General features: G+C 45.8%; 2 protein-coding genes across 2 annotated transcripts in view; both read left to right on the forward strand.

Moving 5' to 3' along the window:
• The window catches only part of LDLRAP1 (low density lipoprotein receptor adaptor protein 1), a 552,589-nt gene that overhangs the window by 206,305 nt on the left and 320,286 nt on the right, over positions 1 to 25,998 (forward strand). The window lies entirely within an intron of this gene.
• The window catches only part of TMEM50A (transmembrane protein 50A), a 126,816-nt gene continuing 114,682 nt past the window's right edge, over positions 13,865 to 25,998 (forward strand). Inside the window, exon 1 of the mRNA XM_050793385.1 lies at positions 13,865 to 13,868. The gene's annotated coding sequence lies outside the window, so the exon portion shown is untranslated. The remainder of the gene's footprint in view (positions 13,869 to 25,998) is intronic.

Raw genomic sequence — 25,998 nt, forward strand, 5'->3', positions numbered from 1 at the left:
TTAAGGCCTTTACTATGTATCAACTTGTTAATCCTTATGATCCAATGAGAGAGGTATTATACTCATTTTACAGATGAGGAAACTGACATACTCAGGACACTTGACTGACTCCTCTTCTAACTCTCAAGTACCCCAGGGTTCATCTCTCAGGCTTCTAGGAACTCACCCAATCCACAGCTTTAAATGTCACCTGTCCACCAAAGACCCTCACATTGATTATCTGTAACCAAACCTCCTCTGTTAGCTCTAGCAGCCTGCTCAACTTCCACACTTGGATGTCTAATCAGCATCCCAAATCTAACACATCGAATGGAAGTGCCCTAGCATAGTGAGGAGGACGTGTGTACAGGAGGTCAGCCCTCAGTAGGGTGAAATACATAGAAAAGTAATGAGATACCTGGGAGCAGCTGCCACCACCCCGACCCACAATAGCAACCAGCACACCTAGTGCCCAGATCTTGGTTTCTAAATACATTCTTTCCTGAAAAGAACCACAAATCCTTAGAGAATTGGCTTGTTCCAGGGCTGGGGCATGGAAAGTACAAGATGGGCCTGGAACATCTTGTTGTACCAGAAAGAAAGGAAGCACTGTCCTTTCAAAAGGACAGAAAGCAGCCTAAAAGGGCTCCCACTGGCTAAATCAGGGACAATTTGAGTCTTAAAAATAATAATAATAATTTAAATGTAATCCATCACATCAACAAGCTAAAGAAGAAAAATCACATGATCATGTCAATAGATGCAGAAAAAGCATCAGACAAAATCCAATACCAATTCACGATAAAAAAAAAAAATAAGTAAAAACTCTCAGCCTACTAAGAATAGAGAGGAACTGCCTCAACTTCACAAAAAGCATCTACCAAATAAACGTACAGATCACAGCATACTTCACTTGATCTTAGCCAAAAGACCAAGAGGCTATAGATAACATCATACTTAATGGTGAGAAACTAGAAACTTTTCTACTAAGATCAGGAAGAAGGCAAGGATGTCCCTTCACACCACTCCTTTTCAATATACTGGAAGTCCTAGCTAATGCAATAAGAAAAGAAAATGAAAGGCATACATTGGGATGGAAGAAATAAAACTGTCTTTGTTCACAGACGACAGGAACATCTATGTAGAAAATTGGAAAGAATCAAGAAAAAAGAAACTTCTGGAATGAATAGCAATTATAGCAATGCCACAGAATACAAGGTTAATATGCAAAAGTCAATCACTTTCCTACATGCCAGCAATGAACAAGTGGAATGTGACATTAAAAACACAATACCGACCAGGCACGGTGGTTCACACCTGTAATCCCAGCACTTTGGGAGGCCAAGGTGGGCAGATCATTTGAGGTCAGGAGTTCAAAACCAGCCTGGCCAACATGGTGAAACCCCCATCTCTACTAAAAATACAAAAATTAGCTGGGCATGGTGGTGGGCACCTGTAATCCCAGCTACTTGGGAGTCTGAGGCAGGAGAATCTCTTGAGCTCCGGAGGTGGAGGCTGCAGTGAGCCAAGATCAAACCACTGCACTCCAGCCTGGGAGACAGAGTGACACTCCATCTCAAAAAAACAAAACAAACAAACAAAAATAATATCATTGGCACCCTGAAAATGAAATACCTAATTATAAATCTAACAAACTAAGTACAAGATCTACATAAAGAAAACTACAAAACTCTGATGTATTAAATCAAAAACTAAATAAATGGAGAGATAGTCCATGTTCATGGAATATGAACTGGACAGATGCCAGTTCTCAACTTGATCTATAGATTCAATATAATCTCAATCAAGATCCTGACAATTATTTTGTAGATCCTGACAAACTGATTTTATGTGGAGCAGCATATGACCCAGAATACCCAACACAACATTGAAAGAGAGCAAAGTTAGAGGACTAACACTACATTCAACTTCAATACTCATACAGAGCTACAGTAATCAAGACAGTGTTGCATTGGCAAAGGGGGAAGAAATAGATTAATAGAACGTAATAGATAATCCAGAAATCGACCCACATAAGTATAGTCAGTGGATCTTTGACAAAAGACCATGGGCAATACAATGAACCAAAAATAGTTTTTTAATCAACAGAAACTATTCTGTTGATTTAAAATGGTGCTAAAATAGCTGGGCATTCACATACAAAAAAAAAAAAAAAAATGAATCTAGACCAGACTTTACACCCCTCACAAAAATTAACTCAAAATGAATCAGAGACCTAAATGTAAACCACAACACTATAAAATTCCTAGAAGATAATAAAGGAGAAAAACTAGTTAACCTCGTGTGAGGCAACGACATTTTAGATGCGACATCAAAGGCACAATCCATGAAAGAAATAATTGATAAGTTGGACTTCATTAAAATTAAAAACATCTGCTCTGGGAAAAATGTTGCCAAGAGAATGAGAAAACAAGCCACAGAATGGGAGAAAGTATTTGCAAAAGTCATATCCGATAAAGGACTGTTATCCAAAATATATAGCCAGGCACCGTGGCACACACCTGTGGTCCCAGCTACTCAGGAGCCTGGGGCAGGAGAATTATTTGAGGCTAGAAGGTTAAGGCTGTAGTGTGCTATGATCATTCCTGTGAATAGCCACTGTACTCCAACCTGGGCAAGCAAGACCCCAACTCAGGAAGAAAAAAAGACAAATAACTCACGAAATTCAACAATAAGAAAATGAACCACCTGATTAAAAAATGGGCAAAAGACCTGAACAGACCCTTCCTTCACTAAAGATGACATACAGATGGCAAATAAGTATATGAAAAGATGCTCAACATCATATGTCATTATGGAATTGCAAATTAAAACAACAACGAGATGTCACTACATACCTGTTAGAATGTCCAAAATCCAACAGGAACCCTCATTCATTGCTGGTGGGAGTGAAAAATGGTACAGCCACTTTGGAAAACAGTTTGACAGTTTCTTACTAAACATAATATACTCAAAACTAAACATATGATCTAGCAATCATGTTCCTTGGTATTTATCCAAATCAGTTGAAAACAGGTCCACAAAAAAACCTACACACAATGTGTATAAAATTTTTGTTGCCAATACGTGGAAGCAACCAAGTTGTCCTTCAGTAGCTGAATGAATAAATAAACTGTGGCACATCCAGACAATGGACTATCATTCAGCACTAAAAACAAACTATCAAGCTATGAACGTTTGAATGCACATTATTAAGTGAAAGAAGCCAATCTGGAAAGGCTACATATTATAATTCCGATTCGATGACATTCCAGAAAAGGCAAAAATATGGATGGGGAGGGATGAATAGGAAGGGTGAGGAGGATTTTTAGGACAGCGGAACTATCCTATATGATACTATAATGGTGGATACATGTCATCACACATTTTTCAAAACCCATAGAACGTACAGCACCAAGAGTGAATCCTAATGTAAACTGTAGACTTTGGGTGATTCACTGATTATAAAAAATGGGCCACTCTTTCATGGAATGTTGATAGTGGAGAGGCTCTGTATACGTAGGGAGAGGTGATAGATGGCAAATCTCTGTAACTCCCACTCAATTTTTCTGTGAACCAAAAACTCTCCTGAAAAATAAAGCCTATTTTTAAAAAAAGATAGGCTAGGTGCAGTGGCTCACACCTGTAATCCCAGCACTTTGGGAGGCCAAGATAGGTGGATTGTTTGAGCTCAAGAGGTCAAGACAAGCCTAGGTAACGTAGGGAGAACCCATCTCTATAAAAAAATACAAAAATTAGCTGGGTGGCACTAGCCTGCAGTCCCAGCTACTTGGGAGGCTGAGGTGGGAGGATTGCTGGAGCCCGGGAAGTTGAGGCTGCAGTGAGCCGTGATCGTGTCACTGCACTCCAGCCTGAGTGACAGAGCAAGACCCTGTCTCAAAATAATAATAATAATAATAGATTATAACCCATTGAATAAAATAGGAAACTATGGTATGAATAAATAAATAGAAAGTTCAATGAGGAATGAGATATCTGGTTTCCAAGTACCTTCCCAAAAACACTTTTTTTTTTTTTTTTGAGATGGAGTTTCGCTCTGTCACCCAGGTTGGAGTGCAGTGGTTGGATCTCACTGCAACCTCCACCTCCCAGGTTCAAGTGATTCTCCTGCCTCAGCCTCCCAAGTAGCTGAGATTACAGGCATGCGCCACCATGGCCAGCTAATTTTTCTATTTTTATTAGAGATGGAGTTTCACCATGTTGGCCAGGCTGGTCTTCAACTCCCAACCTCATGTTATCTGTCCACCTTGGCCTCCCAAAGTGCTGGGATTACAGGCGCGAGCCACCACACCCGGCCAAAACACTTATTAACTAAAAGGAGAATAATAATAACCTGACAGTGGAGAAAGGCAGACACCACCTTAACCAGAGAACTTCATCGGGAATGGGACAAATCCGAATCATAGCACCCCACCTGGCAGGATGCAGTGCGAAGAGACACAGCGCCGCTTCTGTGGGATCCCCACCAACATCGTATAAACTGAATCTGATACGAAGAAACATCAGACAAACCCAGACTGAAAGACAAACTACAAAAACACTAGCCTGTGATCTTCAAAAGCATCAAGGTCATGGAAATCACAGAAAGGCTGAGGAGCTGTTCCAGAGTGAAGGGAGCTAAAGAGACATGACAGCTGTCTGATTCTGAAGCATGTCCTTTGCTATAAAGCATGTTATGGGGACAACTGGAGGACCTTGAATGGGGTCTGAAGATTAGACAGCAGTGACAAATCCATGCTCATGTCCTGATTTCGACGGTTCTGTAGACCTACCCTGTTTGTGAGAAATGCACGCTCAAGTTTCAACGGTGCCTGATACGAAAGTATCAGATGGCTTCACTATTTTCATCCGAATACCATCCTGGGTCAGAAACAACCCAAAAGGGCCAGACCAGAGCCCTGTCACAGCAAAGGTGTGGTAAGGACATCGGTGGTGGGCTTGGTGGCTGGACAAAATTCATCCAGCCCACTGACCCAGCCATGATCCATCCATTGCCCATTAAGTTTCAGGCCAAGGCTAAGCAGAGAGCGGCCAGACACATGCCTCCAATTTGTAGGCCAAGGGCTGGCTAGGCAGGGGGTTTTGAGGGGATAACCCCTCTTCCAGGACCACCCTGAGGTGTAAGGGCAGACAAGCAGGTGAGGGTGAATGTGACACCCAGAGACTGTGCTCTTCCTGCCCTCACCCTGCCCCACTCCCACAACACTGGGCCTACTCTTGGGAGCTGGCGTTCACCGAATCTCTGTCGGCAGGACAGACTCCTGTTTACAGCCATGATCAGTCAGTGCCAGACTCCTATTTACAGCCATGATCAGATATGACCAGGCTCCTTCTGGTCCTGGAGACAGGAGTCACTTGTTGGCTGTCTCTATGGACCAAAGTGCTTGAGGCATCTCAGGCAGCCTAAACCTGAGCTTCTGCCTGCCTCTGACTTGCGGTTAGGCACAACCTGGGCCAAGCAGGGTGGGGAATGAGGAATGGAGGTGTGGAGAACATGAAATATTTTCATGTAAAATTTTTTCAAAAAGAACCTCTTAAAAAAATGGTAGGTTGCACCATGTTGACAACCTACTGTCAAATGATACGAGGAAAAAAAGGTTTTTTGTAATATTCTTGCGACTTTGAGATTATTTCAATTTTTTTATTTTTTTAAAGTTTATTTTATGGGATATTCACATGCTTAAAAATGAATTTGGACCCCAACCTCATATCATATAAATAAATTAACTCAAAATGGATCAACAACTTAAATATAAGAGCTAAAACCATAAAACTCTTAAAACATAAGAGTAAATCTCATGTCCTTGAATTTAGAAATGAAATCTTAAATATGACACCAAAGTACAGGCAGCAAAAGAAAAATTGGATAAGTAGGACTTCATCAAATTAAAAACTTTTGTGCAGCAAAAAAGTGAAAAGACAACCTACAGAATGTGATAAAGTATTTGCAAATCACATATCTTATAAGGGTCTAGTAGCCAGGATACCTAAGGAACTCTTACATCCAACAACAGAAAGACAAATAACTCAATTAAAAATGGGCAAAGGATTTGAATAAACATTTTTCAAAAGAAGATACACAAATGGCCAACAAGCATAGGGAAATAAAAATCAAAACCACAGTGAGGGGTGGGTAAGTGGCAGGTGTTGGTCAAAAAATACAAAATTTTAGTTAGATAGGAGGAGTAAGTTCAAGAGCTCTATTGTACAATATGGCGCCTGTAATGAATAACTATGTATTATATACTTGAAAATGGTGAAAAGACTAGATTTTAAGTGTTCTTGCCAGAAAAAAATAAGTATGCGAGGTAATGTACATGCTAGTTAGCCCAACTGAGCCATTCTACAATGTATACATATTTCAAAATATCATGTCGTACACATAAATATGTACAATTTTTATTTGTCAATTAAAGAATTTTTTAAATCACAATGAGATACCACTTCACACCCACTGGCATGACTATAATTTAAAAAAAAAAACAAACAGAAAATAACAAGTGTTGACAAGAGTGAGGGAGATTGGAAACTTCATATGTTGCTGGTGGGAATGTAAAATGGTGCAGCCATTTTTTTTTTCTTTTTTTCAGACAAAGCCTTGCTCTGTCATCCAGGCTCTCTCGGCTCACTGCAGCCTCTGCCTTCCAGCTTCAATTGATTCTCCTGCCTCAGTCTCCCAAGTAGCTGGGATTATAGGCATGTGCCACCACACCCAGGTAAGTTTCTTTTTTTTCTTTTTTTTTCTTTTTTGTATTTTTTTTAGTAGAGATGGGGCTTCACCATGTTGGCCAGGCTGATCTCAAATTCCTGACCCCAAGTAATCCATCTACCTCTGTCTCCCAAAGTGCTGGGATTCCAGGCGTGAGCCACCGCGCCCAGCCAGTGCAGCCACTTGGCAGTTCTTCACAATGATACTATATGGCCCAGCAATTCCACTCCTAGATATATATCCCAAAAAAATTGCAGCTACTCAGACAAATACATGTACATGTATGTTCATAGCAGCGTTATACAAAACAGCCAAAAGACACTGGGAAACAATGGTCCAGCCGTGGATGAATGGATAAACAAATCGTGATATATACCTACAGTGGAACATTCTTCAACTATAAAAAGGAATAAGGTGCTTGAGACATGCTACAACATGGGTGAACCTCAAAAACATCATGCTAAGTGAAGAAAATAAGACACAAAATGTCACATATTGTATGGTTTCATTTACGTGAAATATCCAGAATAGGCAAATTCATAGAGACAGAAAGCAGATTGTGGGGGAAACGGGTGGGGGAGAGGAGGAACGAGGAGTAACTGCCTAATGGAATGATGAAAATGTCCTGGAACCAGGCGAAAGCAGTAGTTGCATAACATCATAAATGGACTAAATCCCACTGAATTGTCCACTTTAAACTGGTTAATTTTATATTCTGTGAATTTTACCTTAATTTTTAAAAAAACAAACTACTAGTTTCCTTCCCTGACTTCATCTGCTCCCTATATTAAAAAGTCCCTATAAACTTTTAGAGTACAGCCAAAAGTATAAAATAAGTATCTGCGTGTCCATACTGACACAAATAGATCATGGAAGGAAGAAGGAAGGAAGGAAGGAAGGAAGGAAGGAAGGAAGGAAGGAAGGAAGGAAGGAAGGAAGGAAGGAAGGAAGGAAGGAAGGAAGGAAAGAAGGGAGGGAGGGAGAGAGGAAGGGAGGGAGGGAGAGAGGAAGGGAGGGAGGGAGAGAGGAAGGGAAGGAGGGAGGGAGGGGAGAGGGAAGGAAGGAGGGAGGGAGAGAGGAAGGGAGGGAGGGAGGGAGGGAGGGAGGAAGGGAGGAAAGAAGGAAGGAAGGAGGGAGGGAGGGAGGGAGGGAAGGAAGGGTAGGACAAATTTCCCATGCAAAATTTTTTCAAAAATGTATGTAGATACTCCTCCACCTCAAGGAAATGGAGTTTTTTTTTTTTTGGTTTTTTGTTTTTGTTTTTGTTTTTGTTTTTTGAGACAGAGTCTAGCTCTGTCGCCCAGTTTGGAGTACAGTGACCCAATCTTGGCTCACTGCAACCTCCGCCTCCCAGGTTCAAGCGATTCTCTGGTCTCAACCTCCCAAGTACTACAGGCCTGTGCCTCCAAGCCTGGCTAATTTTTATATTTTTAGCAGAGATGGAATTTCACTGTGTTGGCCAGGCTGCTCTCAAAGTCCTGATCACAGGTGATCCACCCACCTTGGACTCCCAAAGTGCTAGGATTACAGACATGAGCCACCGCACCTCACCAGAAAGTGGAGATTAATTCCTCACCCCTTAAGTGTGGGTTGCCAGCCTCGGCCTCCCAAAGTGCTGGGTTTACATGCGTGAGCCTCCATGTCAGCCTCTCTGTACTATTCTTGTGACTTTTCTATAAATCTGAAATGATTCTAAAACAGAAAGTTTATTAAAAAAAAAAAAAAAAAGGTTTGGGAGGCCAAGGCGGGAAGATCACCTGAGGTCAGGAGTTCGAGACCAGCCTGGCCAACGTGGTGAAACCTGGTCTCTACTAAAAATACAAAAATTTACCGGGTGTGGTAGCACGTGCCTGTAATCCCAGCCACTTGGGAGACTGAGGCAGGGGAATTGCTTGAACCTGGGAGGCAGAGGTTGCAGTGAGCCAAGATTGCACCACTGCCCTCCAGCCTGGGTGACAGAGTGAGACTGTCTCAAAAAAAAAAAGTGGGGGGCAAGTGACAGAACTATGACTATGCGGCCGGGCATGGTAGCTCAAGCCTGTAATCCCAGCACTTTGGGAGGCTGGGACGGGCAGATCACGAGGTCAGGAGATCGAGACCATCCTGGCTAACATGGTGAAACCCCGTCTCTACTAAAAATACAAAAAACTAGCCAGGCGAGGTGGCGAGCGCCTGTAGTCCCAGCTACTCGGGAGGCTGAGGCAGATGAATGGCTAAACCCGGGAGGCGGAGCTTGCAGTGAGCTGAGCGCCACTGCACTCCAGCCTGGGCGACACAGCGAGACTCTGTCTCAAAAAAAAAAAAAAAGAACTATGACTATGCTATCATTTGTAATATATGGTTATACACATGCGTATGTGCGTGCAATGCACATATGCTTGCGTATGCACAGAATATCTCAGAAAGCACACTTTTGAACGATGGCGTCAGAGGCCTCTGAGAAGGACTAGGTGCTTGCAGGTCCATGGAGGGAGGACATGGCATATCCTTTTCTACACTGTGAATTTTGAATAAAAATAGTTTAAAAAGCAATATTCTGAAGCAAAAGTGACAAAATGTTCATATCTGTCCAGCTATAGGCACCCAGATGTATATGGATAATTATGTTCTGTAATTTTCTGCATATTTGAAAGATTAAAATCTCAAGCAAAGGCCCTATATGCACGAAGGCCCTGAGGCAGGACGAAGTGCTGCCACTGTGGGCTGGAGAATGGGGCCAAGGGACAAGGTGGCACAGGATGAGAGAAGTGGGTGGGGACTCGATCCTGCCGCCACAGAAGACCACACCCTTCCCACACATTCCAGAGGCTCCCATCCCTGCCAGCCTAATGCCAAGTCTTTCTCAAGTACTAACAGGGCCCCTGAGTCTGCCTCCTAAATCACCCAGTACCGGCCCTGGCCCGGGCTCTGCTGGCTCCTGAACATGACAAGTTCATTGTTCCCCTTCTTCCCAAGGCTGCTTTTCCCCAAGAGGCAGTTCTGAGCGGGCAGGTTTCTGTGGGCAAATGCCCCGGGGCAGGGTTCACAAAGGCAGTATTGTCTGGCTTCATAGAGCAGGATCCTTGCCCCATCCTGCAGCCCCCACATCAAAGGCGAGAGAAATCAAAGCTCCTGCAGCCGCTGGAGAACACAGCCCATCCCTGGTCCCAGAGGGAGCTCTCGTGTATTACATTTCACCCTGGCAGATGAGGAGGGAGATGGAGGCAGGATACTAGCAGTATGTGGCCAGCACCGGCTGAATCAAATGACCATCAGATGAAGAGCCAAGCCGAGGGACAGCATCATCTCCAGGGAGCACAGCACTTTACAGTTTGCAGCACAGCATGTGGAAGGCAGGGCTGGAACTGAGAGGCTCACAGCAGATGAGAAAATCCAATCAGAGTGTACCAAGGTCACACAGCTAGCTGGAGAGCCCAGGCCCTCACATCCCCCGCCCAGTGTGTTTCCCGGGAGTACAAGCTGGTTTCCATACCAGCAGCTGCAGATGGACTAATGAAGACACCAGGGCTAGACCTGCCACCTGCACCACTTACTAGCTGGGATCTCTGGGTAGTCAATGACCTCCCTGACCTTGACCCCTCAAGGGTGCCAAGTGCAGTGTCTGGTGCGTGGTAAATATTCAACAAATGGTAGCTCTTCTTACCATGATGCCCTAGAAACAACCCACTGGAGAGGTGTCACCTAACAGCAAACTCACCTACTCCAGGTGGCCTGGACTGAAACACTAGGAGGTGAGGGCAGCAGGGGGCATGGTGTTGGGGTTCAATCAGGCTGGTGGGAAAAATATTAAAGATAGTTATAGTAATAGCTAAAAACTCTCTTGGAAGGCCTAAGAGTTTGCATAGCTTCAGATTGCTTGGCTGAAGGCAGCCAGGGTCTCTTTGCAGGAGCCAGAAAGATTAGGGTGCAAGTACAAAGGAATGTGGGAAGTTTATCTTACTAACCTGTTCACTTATATGGGCTTAAGACTGACCTTTGTCCTACAGGGTACTTTACTGCCTCCTACTCAGGGAGGTCCACAGAAGTTTATTACCCACAAATGGTGTTTGCTTTAGGCCTCAGAACCTGGCCTTTCATCTTTACCCTTTAGTGGTGTTTACTCACAACTTTTGTTAATTAGTGTTACGGAATAAATGCGAGCCTCACTAGCTGATCAGGACCCAGTTGCAACTGTTTACAGAACTCAGCTTGGAGCCTGCAAGTGGACCCTCAGCTGGACTGGCAGAGGAGAATATCTGTGTGCCAGTGTACTTTATCCATCTGTCGCCGAATCAGGGGTCTGCAGGAACAGATTCCCCGAAGCTAGTGCCCCCACAAAAGGAGGGCTGCCTCAGCAGGGCACCTTAGGAGCAGCCTCAGGTATGGCAGAGGCTGCCTCAGGCCTCAGAGAGGACCCTTGCAGAGAGGCCTCCAGCCTCACCCTGAGGCTTGCCAGCTGTGTGGTGACTGAGCGCAATCAGAGCCACAGGAAGGGTGAGGGGATTCGGGAGACGTGGGGGCTAATCCCTGCTCTGCCACAGGAGACATGTGTTACTCTGGGAAAGTCACTTTGCTCTCTGTGCAGTAAAATGAAGAGTCTGGACTCCATGAAATTGAAGGTCCCTTCAAAACGAAGACCCTGTGAGTGTATTTTATCCCCAAAATCCTCCCAAAAGGAATAGATAGGTAGATAGAGATGTTTGGATGGATGGATAAATGGATGGATGGATGGATGGATGATGGTGATATAGATAGAAAGATGATAGAGAGATACATACATGCATACATACATAAAAATTGGCTTGTTATTATATTCTTTTAAGGCTAACAGAAAAGAAGAGAAGGAGGAGAAAAGGAAGAAAGAAAGGAGAGAGTGGGGGAAGGAAGATTGTCCTTTGGCCATCCAGGGACCCGCTGCTGCAAAGGTAAGTCCAGCCCGCTATGGGGCTGGTGCTCCAGGAATCACTACAAGGCTCAGAGACTCAGACCTCCTAAAAGCATAGAACAGAGGCCCCAGAAGGAAGGCTGTCTCTTGCCTCTCCCCACAAGGACAAGCCCCGCCCTGTGACTCCCTAAGAAGAGCATTACTCCTGCCAGACCATGAGCAGCATGTCTGCGAATCCTGGCCTTGTACTGTGTTTGCACTGGAATCTGCTAGAAGCCCCAGGCCTAAGGGAGAAAGCTAGGTCTAGAGAGTCAGGAGATTTCCTGCTAACTAGACTACTGTTTATAAGACGAAATACACGATGGGCAAAACACAATATAGCTTAGTGAACTAAGGATTCTGCAGGTTCAAGTGAGCAAAGTACCTTCTCCGTGTTGGTGTTCAGCCTCCGCTGTGAGCCACTAACTTGTGTACTGAACTCCTGAGCACCTCCACCTAAGTAACAACAGCATCTCAAACTCATCTAAAATTCACCTCCACGACTCCTCCAGATATTTGAACTAAAACGTTGAAACCATCTTTGACCCTCTTTCTCTATCCCACTTAACTGCTAGCAAGACTCGCTGGTTCCACCTCTGCCTATTAGCTAGCACGTGTTAGACGTGCTGCAGGCTGGGTGCTGTTGTAAACACTTTCCATATGAAATCACTCAACCTTTGGTCAGGCACGGTGGCTCATACCTGTAATCCCAGCACTCTGGGAGCCTGAGGCTGGAGGATCGCTTGAGGACAGGAGTTCGACACCAGTCTGGGCAACAGAGCGAAATCTTGTCTCTACAAAAAATAAATTTAAAAATTAGCCAGGTGTAGTGGCATGCACCTACGGTCCCAGATACTTGGGAGGCTAAGGTGGAGGATCGCTTGAGACCAAGAGGTCAAGACTGCAGTGAACCACTGCACTCCAGCCTGGGCAACAGAGAAAGACCCTGTCTCAAAAAAAAAAAAAAAAAAAAGTCGTTCAGTCATCATGGTGGCTCTACGGAGTAGGTACTTGTATCCCCATTTTACAGATGAGGAAGCTAAGTCACACAGAGGTTAAGTAGCTGTGAAGCGATGGGGCTGAGGTCGAAGGCAGGATAGATGACTCCAGTGCCTGTGTGCTTCACCGCTCCACCAAACTGCCCTCCAGGGACTTCCAATCACCTCCACCTCCATGGCTCCAGCCCCTGCACCCCCCTCTCTCACCAACGTCCTCACTAGACAGCCTGCTGCCCCTCCCTGCACACCTTACAATATTTTCCTCAACAGAAAGCAGCAGAGAGAGCTTTACAAGGAAAGGCAGCTCAAAAAAAAAAAAAAGCCAGGCGCAGTGGCTCACGCCTGTAGTCCCAGCACTTTGGGAGGCCGAAGCAGGCGGATCACCTGAGGTTAGGCATTCAAGACTAGCCTGGCCAACATGGCAAAACCCTGTCTCTACTAAAAATACAAAAAAATTAGCTGGGCATGGTGGCAGTCACCTGTAATCCCAGCTACTCGGGAGGCTGATGCAGGAGAATCGCTTGAATCCAGGAGGCAGAGATTGCAGTGAGCCGAGAGCACACCACTGCACTCCAGTCTGGGCAACAGTGCAAGACTCTGTCTCTAAAATAAAAAAAACAAAACAAAACATAAAATAAAATAATAAAATAAAATAAAATAAAATGGAAGGCAGTTCAGATAACACCTTTGTTCAAAGACTCCAGTAGCTCCCATGTCACTCAGAGCCTACGCCAAAATATTCACCTTGCCCTGCAAGATCCTACATGGTCTGACCTCATCTTCTCCCAGGATCCGTTTGCTCATTCTGCATCAGACTCGTTGTTCAATACTCCCAGAGGCCTCTGCACTTGCCATTCCGTCCCCGCAGCCTGAAACATCCTTCCCGCAGCTACCCACCAGGCTCATGCCACTGCTTATCAGTGAAGTCTTCCTGAAAACCCTATTGAAAGTATTGACTGCCCATCCCTCACTCTTCCTATTCCCCATCCGGGTGTCTCTCTATAGCACGGCCATCATCAGATATGTGACCTATCTACTCTACCTCCCTACCTGACAAAAACCTCCATGAGGGCAGGACCTGGGCTCATTTTATTCCCTGCTGTATCCCCTATGCTTAGAATAGCTACTTGGACCAGGCACTTAACAAATGCTTGTTGAATAGATGAAGGAAGGCGTGACTAAATAAAGTTCCTCCGGGTACAACCGCAGCCTGATGGGAGTTCAGAGGTGACAGATTAGTCACAACTGGAAATGGGGGCATTGTGGGGTTAGAGGGGACATCTGGGAAGGCTTCTTGGGGGAAGTTAGGATCTGAATGGGCCTGGTTGGCTTTGCTGAGAGAGATGAGCACAGCCACGCAAAATGCCAGCACCACCACGAGTAAAGAGCAAAGTCACGATGGGCCCCAGGCGGGGCACAGGGGCTCATGTCTATAATCCCAGCAGTTTGGGAGGCCCAGGCAGGAGGATCGTTTGAGCCCAGGGTTCAAGACCAGCCTGAGCAACAGAGCAAGACCCTGTCTCTACAAAATATTTAAAAATTAGCCAGGTATGGTGGCATGCACCTGTAGTCCCAGCTACTCAGGAGGCTGAGGCAGGAGGATCACTTGAGCTCAGGAGTTTGGAGCTGCAGTGAGCTAGAATGGCACCACAGCAGTCCAGCCTGGGGGGCAGAGTGAGCCCTGTCTCTAAAAACTAAAAATAAATATATGAATAAATAAATAAATAAGAAACATGGATAAATAAATTGGGGCGTGTTTACAAAGTGGAAAGCTCACAGCAATAAAAAAAAAAAAATGAAGCATTGCTACCATTAACAACATAAGTGACTCTCATAGTCATAAAGTTCAGCAAAAGAAGCACAAATGAAGACATTATGAGTGATTTCTTTTATATAAAGTTCAGGAGCAAACAAACTTATCTATGGTGATAAAAGATTAGTGGAAGTTAGAAGAATGATTACCTCTGGTACGAGCTCTTGACCAGGATGGGGCAGGAGGGAGCCCTCTGGGGTGCTGGAAATGGCTTACACCTCGATCTGGGTAGCATATATGCATAGGCATAATAGTTACTTGGGTATACATACATGCAAAAACTCATTGAGATGTGTGCATTTCATCTAAATTTTGTATTAAATCAAAGATCCAGAAGAGAGAAAAAGGAAGAACAGTGCATTTGCTACCTGAGCTTCTCCTATCAGGCCAAAAATGTTCCCAAATGCCCCAGCAACTTTCCCTGAACATCTCTTAGGCGACAGCTGGGTCACATACCCACCAGAGACCCATCATCAGCAAAGAGAGGTAGAAGTACTATGACTGGCCAAGACCAGTCATGACCCAGCCCCTGGAGCTGAGCACTCTATTGCTAGAACAAAACCAGGGTTCAATTTATTTATTTATGAGAAGAAAGGTGAAGGCTCAGTGGGCAGCCAACAGTATCTACCACAACTGCAGAGAGCTCGAAAGAAACTGAAAAGTCATCCCAGGTAGGGAGCAATAAGAGTGGAACTGGCTAATGCTCACTGGGCACTCACCATGTGCCAGGCTTTGTGCAAAGCGCTGACATGGGGGTCTTCCATTCAAGATGGTGGCCAGTGAAAAAGGATGCTGAGAAATGATAAGGGAAAGAGGTCCAAAAATTATTGCCAGGAGCCAGCTGTATTAGTCAGGGTGCTCCAGAGAAATAGAACCAATAGGATGGATAGGTGGATGAATGAATGAATGAATGAATGAATGAACAGGTAGAAGCATGGATGAATAGATGGATGGCTGAGAGGATAAATGGGTGGATGGGTGGGTGGATGGATGGATGGGCAGATAGATGGATGGATGGGCAGATAGATGGATGGATGGATGGATAGATGGATGGATAGGTGGATGGATGGGCAAATGGTTGGATGGGTGGATGGATTTTTAAGGAATTGACTCACAGGATTCTGGAGACCAAATCCAAAATCTGCAGGGTAGGCCAGCAGTCTGGAAATTCAGGCAAGAGTTGATGCTGAAGTCTTAAGCAGAATTTCTTCTACTCTAGGAAACTTGAGTTTCTGTTCTTAAGGCCTTCAACTGACTGGATGAAACCCAGCTATATTATCTAGGGTAATCTCCTTAAATTGCAGATGTAAGCCATGTCTACAAAATACCTTCACAGCAACATCTAGGTTAGTGTTTGGTTGAATAACGGGGTCCTATGGCCTAGCCAAGTTGACACATAAAACAAACCATCAAACCAGCTGACCCAACCTTAATGTACTTCCATTACTATCTCTCTGGTTTCCCTAATTAACCCTACCCCAACCAATTGCCCATCCCCAGCTTCCCAGGATTAACCTCCAGACATGGTCATTTCCACCGTCAAGTCTTCTAGGGACTTCACCGGGTGGGGCTCCACATTGAAGTGGGAGCAAAGGGAACCAGAAAGATGTTTCTAGCAGGAACCTGGAACAAGAGTCCTGGACTGGGCCAAATGAACTGCAAAAACCTGAGAAAAAAACAAAAGCCTACTCCCCATACCAGCTAATCTTTCCCTGAGTTCTTGGCTTGTTCTGCTCCATGGATTCCTTGGTACTTGCTGTCTCTCAGAAACATATTTCTGTGATATATACTGTAAATCTGCTTCATTTGAAATTCACAGTTAATGACCTATTCCCTTGTATTCAGGAAACAGAGTAAGGTTCCGGCTTTTAAAGGCCAGGAGTTTACTAGCCAGAATATGACAAGTATTACAAAGTATAGGCCTACTCTAAAAGCACTTAAGAAACAGTCTCCATCAGAAATTTCAAGAATACCTTCAAATAACATCATTTATCTGCCAAGAGGCCAAGGGGATGGGGAGGGGTGGTGGGCAGAGAGTAAATGAGTATTTGATCAAATCCATACTTTCGACTCCCAGTGGGAGGGGAGGTAAATATTTACTAACCCTTCTCACCCTGGAAAGGTTTGTTTGCATGCTTATATGGACAAGGGGGTGGGTGCACGGGTGCAAGCGTGTGCAAGCATGTGTGTGCACCAAAACCCCCTCTCCTCCATCCACCAGCCCCCAAGGCTAACATAAAAACAAACACTGCCATACTCTGGACTCTATAATCAAAGAGGTAATTTAATAAAATGAGTATCCCTGTTTTCGGGTGGACCCACTTAACTGAAACCCAAAGCCAGCCCTGGAGTAAATCGGGCTGTGGACAAATCGATTAGGCCCATCCACACTTTCTCATTTTCTATAGAGTCAGGGCTTAACCAGGTTAATTTTTGTTAAACACATTACCCAGGTAGTCTCCTCTTACCAACCCAATGATTTTGTGTCGGGCCTGAAGGATTGTAATTGCAATCCAGCAAGACGCCAACTGAGTGCTGTGATTTACTGAGGGCTACGGAGCGCAGGCCGCCTCCTACCTGCTGGCTGCTGGACAGGAACTTTCTTCCTTGAATCTTGGCATGGCTAATGGACGAGGGTCCGCAGCAAGGCGCTGTGTGAGAGGTCGTCCCCATGGAGAACAGGCTGCTGCCTCTTTTGGGCAGCCAACCCTGTGGTTCTCTCTAGGCCTATGAGGGAGAGCAAAGGCCTCTTTGTTCCATGAAACAGAAACTCAGGAGGGCCTGGGATCCCAGGCACTGGCCTTGGGAATTGCTGGTCATTCCCAGTCATGCCTGTTGCCTGGGAAGTATGACTTTCCTAACTGTTGTCCAGGGAACATTTCCTGGCCTCATTTTCCCATCTCCTCCTGGCCCCAGACCTCAGGCTTCTCCAAGACAGGCCCAGTGCCTCTCTGCCCCACTTCAGATGCACCTTCTGCTCCCCTCTGCTTTCGTTGGGCCTGACGCGCACACACTCAGCTTTTCATCCTGTTTGGCAGACACCCCTCATCTCCACACCCCAGTCCCCTCGTCTGCTGAATGGGTGTGACAAGGGTACCTTCTCATGGGATTGTGAGGACAAAGCCTGGGGAACAGCCACCTGTGCCTGACACAGTAAGTCTTCAACAAATGTCAACTGTATAGCCAGCATGGTGGCACATGCTTGTGGTCCCCCCTACTCGGGAGGCTGAGGTAGGAGGATCACTTGAGTTGGGGAGGTGGAGGCTGCAGTGAGCTGTGATCATGCCCATTGCACTCCAGACTGGGTGACAAAGTGAGATCCCATCTCAAAAAAAAATAAAATAAAAAATAAAACAAATATCAACTATAGTCATTTATCTTAAGAAGAGAAACTGACAAAGACAGAGAAGAACCAGTGCTAGCGAGGATGGGGAGAAATGGAAACCCTCATATGATGCTGGCAGGGATGTAAGATGGGGCAGACACTTTGGAAACAGCTTGGCAGTTTCTTAAAAAGTTAAATATGCATCAGCCATACGACCCAGCAATTTCACTCCTGTGTATTTACCCAAGAGAAATGAGAGCATGTGCCCACACGAAGACTTGTACACGAATGTTCCTAGCTGTTTTATTGTAATACTTGAAAACTGGAAAGAGTCCAGATGGCTGTGGACAGGTGAATGGATAAACAAAGGATGACATGTCCACGCAATGGAATATTAGGTAGCGATAAAAAAAGAATGAAACACTGATACCTGCTACAATGTGGATGAACCTCAAACCATTATGCTAAGTGAGAGAAGGCAGATACAAAAAACCATGATTCCAAAACAAAAATACATGATTCCATGTGTATGAAATGTCCAGAACAGCAAATCTATAGAGTTAGAATGTAGATCTGTGGTTACCTTGGGTTGAGAGTTGAAGCAAGGATGATAAATAGGCACAACGGATCTTATTGGTGTGGTAAAAATGTTTTAAACTGGATTGTGATGATGGTTGCACAGTTCAGTAAATTTACTAAAAAGCATTGAAGTATAATAAGTAAATTTTATGGAATATAAATTTTGCCTCAATAAAGTTGCTTCAAAAGAGAGAATAAGAGAGGCTGGAACCTACCACTTACAGAGATGGTGGCTACCTGACATGGTTTGGCTCTGTGTCCCCAACCAAACCTCATCTTGTAGCCCCATAATTCCCACATGTTGTGGGAGGGACCCAGTGGGAGATAATTGAATCACGGGGGTGGGTCTTTCCCATACTGTTCTCATGACAGTGAATAAGTCTCATGAGATCTGATGGCTTTAAGAATGGGAGTTTCCCTGCACATGCTCTCTCTTTGCCTGCTGCCATCGACAAAAGATGTGACTTGTGCCTCCTTGCCTTCCACCATGATTGTGAGGCCTCCCCAGCTATGTGGAACTGTAAGTCCAATAAACCTCTTTCTTTTTTAAATTACCTAGTCTCAGGTATGTCTTTATCAGCAGCATGAAAATGGACTGATAGAATACCTTAGTTGGATTTGGGTTTGTTTGTTTTGCCAACATAGGGTTACAAGTTGTATTAGTCCATTCTTGAATCGCTGTAAAGAACTACCTGAGACTGAGTAATTTATAAAGAAAAGAGGTTTAATTTGACTCCCAGTTCTGCAGATTGTACAGGAAGCATGGCTGGGGAGGCCTCAGGAAACTCACAGTCATGGCAGAAACATGGCTGGGGAGGCTCAGGAAACTTACAATCATGGCAAAAGACAAAGGGGAAGCAGGCACATCTTACATGGCCAGAGAAGGAGGAAGAGAGCAAAGCAGGACGTGCTACACACTTTTCTTTTATCCTTTCTTTTTTTTTTTTTGAGATGGAGTCTCGCTCTGTCACCAGGCTGGAGTGCAGTGGTGCCATCTTGGCTCACTGCAACCTCTGCCTCCTGGGTTCAAGCGATTCTCCTGCCTCAGCCTCCCAAGTAGCTGGAACTACAGGCATTTGCCACTATGTCCAGTTAATTTTTGTATTTTTAGTAGATAGTTTTAGAGTTTTACCATGTTGGTCAGGATGAGCTCAATCTCAGGACCTCGTGATCCTCCCACCTCAGCTTTCCAATGTGCTGGGATTACAGGCATGAGCCACCATGCCTGGCCGGTGCTACACACTTTTAAACAACCAGATCTCATGAGAACTCGATCCTGAGATAGCACTAGGGGGATGGAGTTAAACCGTTAGAAACCATCCCCATGATCCAATCACCTCCCACCAGACCCCACCTCCAACACTGGGGATTAAAATTCAACACGAGATTTGGGTGGGACCACAGAGCCAAACCATATCACAAGTTTTCGTTAAGACTGAAAAGTCATGTAATATACATGTCTGTGTCACTGTATGAGATACTGGTATAAATTACCTAGTACAGGGCCCAGTATGAAGTTGGGAATGACAGCAGGCATAGTTTCATTCCTTTCCTTTCATTGGGACAGTTCTCCTGGAAGAGGAAAGACATCAGAGGTGTGTTCGTCCATTTTGCATCACTATAAAGGAATACTCAGGGCTGGGTAATTTATAAAGAAAAGAGGTTCAATTGGCTCATGGTTCTGCAGGCTGTATAGAAAGCATGGTGATGGCTGGGCATGGTGGCTCACGTCTGTAATCCTAGCACTTTGGGAGGTCGAGATGGGCGCATCACCCTGAGGTCAGGAGTTCAAGACCAGCCTGGCCAACATGGTGAAACCTCATCTCTACTACAAATACAAAAATTAGCTGGGCATGGTGGTGTGCACCTGTAGTCCCAGCTACTCGGGATACTGAGGCAGGAAAATCACTTGAATCCAGGAGGCAGAGGTTGCAGTGAGCTGAGATTGTACCACTGCACTCCAGCCTGGGTGACAGCATGAGACTCCATCTCAAAAAAATAATAATAAAATAAAAAGAAAGCATGGCGCTGGCATCTGCTTGGCTCCTGGTGAGGCTTCAGGGAGCTTTTACTCATGGTAGAAGGTGAAGCGGAAACAGGCAAGTCACCAGCAAGAAAGGGAGCAAGAGAGAGGAGAGGTTCCAGCCCTTTTAATTAACAACCAGCTCTCACATGAACTACCAGAGGGCGAACTCATTCATTACCATGGAGACGGCACAAAGGCATTCCTGAGAGATCTGCCCTCGTGACCCAGATACCTCCCACCAGGCCCCACCTGCAACACTGGGATCATCTTTCAACATGAGATTTGGAGGGGACAAACATCCAAACTACATCCAGGGGGTTACAATGGACCTTTTACAATCACCACCTGCTCTCAAGATGTTCAGCACATGAAATACCTATAAAATCCTATTGTCCGTGGGAACTGATTGGAAATTCAACTATGCATCGTTTTTTGAGCATCTTCCATGTGCATGACGTTTGCTAGGTGAAGAGGGAGACACAAAGGCCTTAAAGACACTGCGTCTGCCTTCAAGGCACTTACAGACTCCCACCCAGGAAGGAGTGAGGGTTCCACTCCAGGCCTCCTTGCAGTTTTACAGTATGCTCAGTATTCTTGACTCTGGCTATGACAGCCACCCTCCCACTTCTGCCTGCATAGCTACACTTTATAGCATCCTCACTCTGGAGTCTCACCTTTCTCCATCACCAACCCACCCCCAACTCTGGGTGTGAAGTCTCCAGGCAGGAGGCAGCCTATGTAGCAGTCACAAGCACTGATCCTGGCACTCTCACAGCTGTGCTTGCCTTTGAGCTCTGCTATTTGCTGACTGTGAGAACAAGTTGCTGAATGTGGACCTCAGTTTCTTCACCTGTAAAATGGGCATGATAATCTCAGAAGCCTCATAGGCTTGATGTAAGGACTACATGAATTAATATACAGAAACTGCTTAGAACAGAGCTAGGCACATGGCCAAGGGCCAGCTCTGATCATTGCTCTGTAAGCCAGGCCTTCTCCTCAGCACAGCCTCCAGCATGGCCTGGCTGTTGCTGCCAGCTTCCAGGCCGTGCACCTGCCCCCTTTGGTAAGCAGAGAATTGGCGGGGAGGGGACTCATCATCCCCCACATGTGTCATTGATGGCAGCCCTGCATCTGTGCCATCACTGCTGTTGTGTGATTGTTAAAACAATGTTAGTGCCATTGTGTGATTGTTAAAACAATGCTGGCCGGGAGCAGTGGCTCACACCTGCAATCCCAGCACTTTGGGAGGCTGAGGTGGGTGGATCACGAAGTAAGGAGTTCAAGACCAGCTTGGCCAAGATGGTGAAACCCCGTCTCTACTAAAAATACAAAAATTAGCAGGGCAAGGTGGCAGGCACCTGTAATCCCAGCTACTCGGGAGACTGAGGCAGGAGACTTGCTTGAACCCGGGAACTGGAGGCTGCAGTGAGCTAAGATCGTACCACTGCACTCCAGGCTGGGTGACAGAGCGACACTCCGTCTCAAAAAAAAAAAAAAGGCTGTCCCTCCTGCTGGAATGCAAGCTGCTTCAGCCAGGGACCAAGCCCGTTTCTCTTCCCTGCTGTGTCCCCAGCTCCTTACCCAGGGCCTAACAAGCGCTCACTAAATTTTTATGGAAGGAAGAAAAAGAGGAAGGGTTGGGTGTGGTGGCTTACACCTGTAATCCCAGCACTTTGGGAGGCTGAGGTGGGCGGATCACCTGAGGTCAGGAGTTTAAGACCAGCCTGGCCAACATGGTGAAACCCTGTCTCTACTAAAAATACAAAAATTAGCTGGGCGTGGTGGCGTGAGCCTGTAATCCCAGCTACTTGGGAAGCTGAGGCAAGAGAGTTGCTTGAACCCAGGAGGCAGAGGTTGCAGTGAGCTGAGATCATACCACTGCACTCCAGCCTGGACGACACAGCGAGACTTTGTCTCAAAAAAAAAAAAAAAAAAAAAAAAAGGAAAAAGAGGAAGATGAAGATGGGGAGGATGGAAAGGGAGAGGGAGGCACTGGCAAGCAGCGCCCTCCCAAGATAAATGTTACTGTGACCAGGCAGACCTCCAATCCTGAGACCAGAGTCTTCAAGTCTGAAAGCACTGGGGTAAAAATAGGAATTTTAATCATAATAGGGCAAATGACCCACAAATTGGTACCATATTTCTCTGTGTTTCACGCTTCCGCAGACAGTGTAATTATAAGCCACCAGGTATTACTCTGAATACTGCGAGGCCCTTCTCTAAGCACTTTATACATATTTTTAAATCTTCACAGCAACCCTCAAAGGAAGGTACTATTATTATCCCCATTTTACAGATAAGAAAACTGGAGCCCAGAGAGTTTTAATAACTTGCCTGAGGCCACACAGCTAGTAAATGGCAGAGCCAGGTTTGGACTCATACACTTTGATTCTTTTTTTTGAGACAGAGTCTCGCTCTGTCGCCCAGGCTGGAGTGCAGTGGCATGATCTCGGCTCACTGTAAGCTCTGCCTCCTGGGTTCACGCCATTCTCCTGCCTCAGCCTCCTGAGTAGCTGGGACTACAGGCGCCCGCCACCATGCCCGGCTAATTTTATCTATTTTTAGTAGAGACGGGGTTTCACTGTGTTAGCCAGGATGGTCTCGATCTCCCGATCTCGTGATCCGCCCGCCTCGGCCTCCCAAAATGCTGGGATTACAGGCATGAGCCACTGCACCCAGCCATACTTTGATTCTAGAACCCTTGTCCTTAACGCTTACATGATGCTTCCAGAAGAGAAGGAACCATTTAAGGAACCAATAAGCAGCATTTCTTTTCTGACATTGCAGAGCTTGGAAACTCATGCTAGGAAAAAGGGTCGTTTCAAGCAATTGCCACTAGTACTGTAAGGCTAGCAGATCCCTCCAAGACTCTGTCATTCAGTCAACAAACGTTTATTGAGCACCTAACCCCTCTGCGCCTTAGTTTCCTCATCTGTACAGTGGGAATAATAATAATAATAGAACACCGCCTTTTAAGATAAGGCACTTGGACTATAGCCTGGCACACAGCAGGGGCTCAGTAGGTGTTTTTGTTTTGTTTTGCTTTTGTTTTGCTTTTGTTTTGTTTTGAGATGGAGGTTCGCTCTTGTCACCCAGGCTGGAGTGCAATGGCGCGGTCTCGGCTCCCTGCAACCTCTGCCTCCCGGGTTCAAGTGGTTCTCCTGCCTCAGTCTCCCGAGTAGCTGGGATTGCAGGCACCCGCCATCATGCCTGGCTAATATTGGTATTTTTAGTAGAGACAGGGTTTCACCATGTTGGCCAGGATGGTCTCAAACTCCTGACTTCAGGTGATCCATCTGTCTTGGCCTCCCAAAGTGTTGGGATTACAGGCGTGAGCCACCGCGCCTGGCCAGTGGGTGTCTTTTGTATTATCGTAGAGCTGTGGCAGGCCTTAGCTAACTTGTGGGAATAAAAGGAGGCAGAAGACAGAAGCTTTCCCTGAAGGAGCTGGCTGGCTAGTAGGAAAAATGGACAAATAAACCATCAAACCTAGTAATTCTTTAAAAAGTTAGAAAGCGCCACCTTGACCAAAATGTAAGATTTAAGCACTATTTACAATACAAAATACTGTTGAAATTAAATACATTTGCTAAAAGGCAGCAATGTTCGGTGGACTAAAACACAGTCCTTGCCTCCACCTGCATTAGAGCAAGGTTCTCGTTACTTGCTTTGTAAAAGCAATTTCCAGGGTAAAGCATTGGTACAACGTACAAAACCTCCCAGCTGCTCACCACCTTCCATCCAAATCAAGATTCAGGGTGACATTTAAATGCCGTCAAGAAGAGAATTGGTCCTGTTCCATCAAGGATACCCATACTGAGCCTGGAAAGGAAATTTGCATCTATTGGAAATATTTAGGAACATTAGAAACAAATTTTTGAAATATCTGGAAACTACACTTTTCTAAATTATATTAGATATAGAATTATACTGGCCTTTTGGGAGGCAGAGGCAGGCAGATCATTTGACCCCAGGAGTTTGAGATCAGCTTGGGCAACATGGTGAAGCCCCATCTCCACAAAACAAACAAACGAACAAAAATACAAAAATTAGCCGGGTGTGGTAGTGCACGCCTGTAGTCCCAGGTTCTCGGGAGGCTGAGGTGGGAGGATCACTTGAGCCCAGGAGGTCAAGGCTGTAGTGAGCTGTGATTGCACCACTGCCCACTGCCCACTGCACTCCAGCCTGGGTGACAGAGTAAGACTCTGTCTCAAAAAAAAAAAAATTATATTAGAATGCATACTTCTAAATTATAATTTAGAATTAATACTATTAGGGTATCCTATTCTTTGTCTAAAACATCATTTCAGAAAAGAAAGACTTCACTACATCACTGCTGTCCTTTGGTAACTGTGCAGGAGAAAGGCCAGTGACCGTCACCGACACCTGCAGGAGAGGGCTCCGTGGCGAGGTGCGAGTAATCTACAGGAACATGAATCCTCCACCACTCGGGGCTGGACCCACTGCAGCAGTCCAGCTGGGGCTGCTTCTTTACTGGTCTTGGGAGTTCTAGGGAAGATTTTTTTTCCCTGCCTGTGGCATGAAAGCATGAGTCATTTTTGTGAACCACACTGCAGTGTCTAGTGAAGGAATGTGCCATTGGTGGAAAGATCTGGATGGGAACGTTATAAATGTTTAAGCATAAGTGAGGTCAACCCACTATCACTTGGTGTAAAATACGGTCGTCTGCCCATCCTTCCCGCTGAGAACCGAGCTCACTGGCAGAAGGAAACAGGACCTCAGGCCCTCACCGCATTTCCGGAAGGCGGTAGAATACGCCATCTAATGAGAATGTGACATGAGGAAAATATATGGACACCTACTGAAGCCAGAGAACAGATTCCAGCTAATCCTCCATCTCTCGCCTTGGCAAAAACAACAGTTTCATCCTTCAACCACTTACCAGGGAGGCAGAGCAGCAGGGGACAATGGTCAGGAGCCCATCTCTGGCCTCATGTGACCCTGAGCCAGTGACCTGTGCCTCAGTTTCCTTATATGTAAAACATAGTCGGTGATAATTACATGTTTCTCCCTGGGCGGCTGTGAGGATTTAATGTGACTACACAGGTTTCAGTTCTTAGTGGAGGACTTGGCACATGGCAGAGTCTCCACACGCAGAGCTGATTTAGTGTGGCGTTCCCGCCCTCCAGGCACCATGCTGGGTCTTGGCCTGCACCATTTCGTGAACCATCACAACACCTCATGAGGTGGGTATTTTATTTTCCTGTTTTACAGAAGAGGAAACTGAGGCCCAGCAAGGTGAAGTGCCTTTGGCCATAGGCATGTAGCCTCAAAGCCTGGCAGGCCCCTGAGGTCCACCTCAGCTGCCTGCACAATGCCCTCCCACGGTCCTCACCTTCCTCACCACCCTCACTGCCCTGCCTCACGTGTGAAGGCCTTCCCGAGCCTTGCTGCACCCCTCCTTCATCTCTCCACCCTTTCTCGCCGCAGAGTCAGCTTGCTCTCCTGAGACCGGGGTCCAGTTATCTTAACACAAAAGCAGCTCTATTGGAGGCAGCCTCTGGGCCAGGGCTCTCCACGAGGGGTCTTCACGTGGTCAGGGCTGTGCTCACCCAAGCTGCAGCCTCCTCGCAGACAGCCCAGCCCCACGGCCCTGTCCGTGGGCCTCCTGCTCCAGCCCCGGC

The sequence above is a fragment of the Macaca thibetana genome, chromosome 1 (genome assembly GCF_024542745.1).
Source record: "Macaca thibetana thibetana isolate TM-01 chromosome 1, ASM2454274v1, whole genome shotgun sequence".
Lineage (NCBI taxonomy): Eukaryota > Metazoa > Chordata > Mammalia > Primates > Cercopithecidae > Macaca > Macaca thibetana.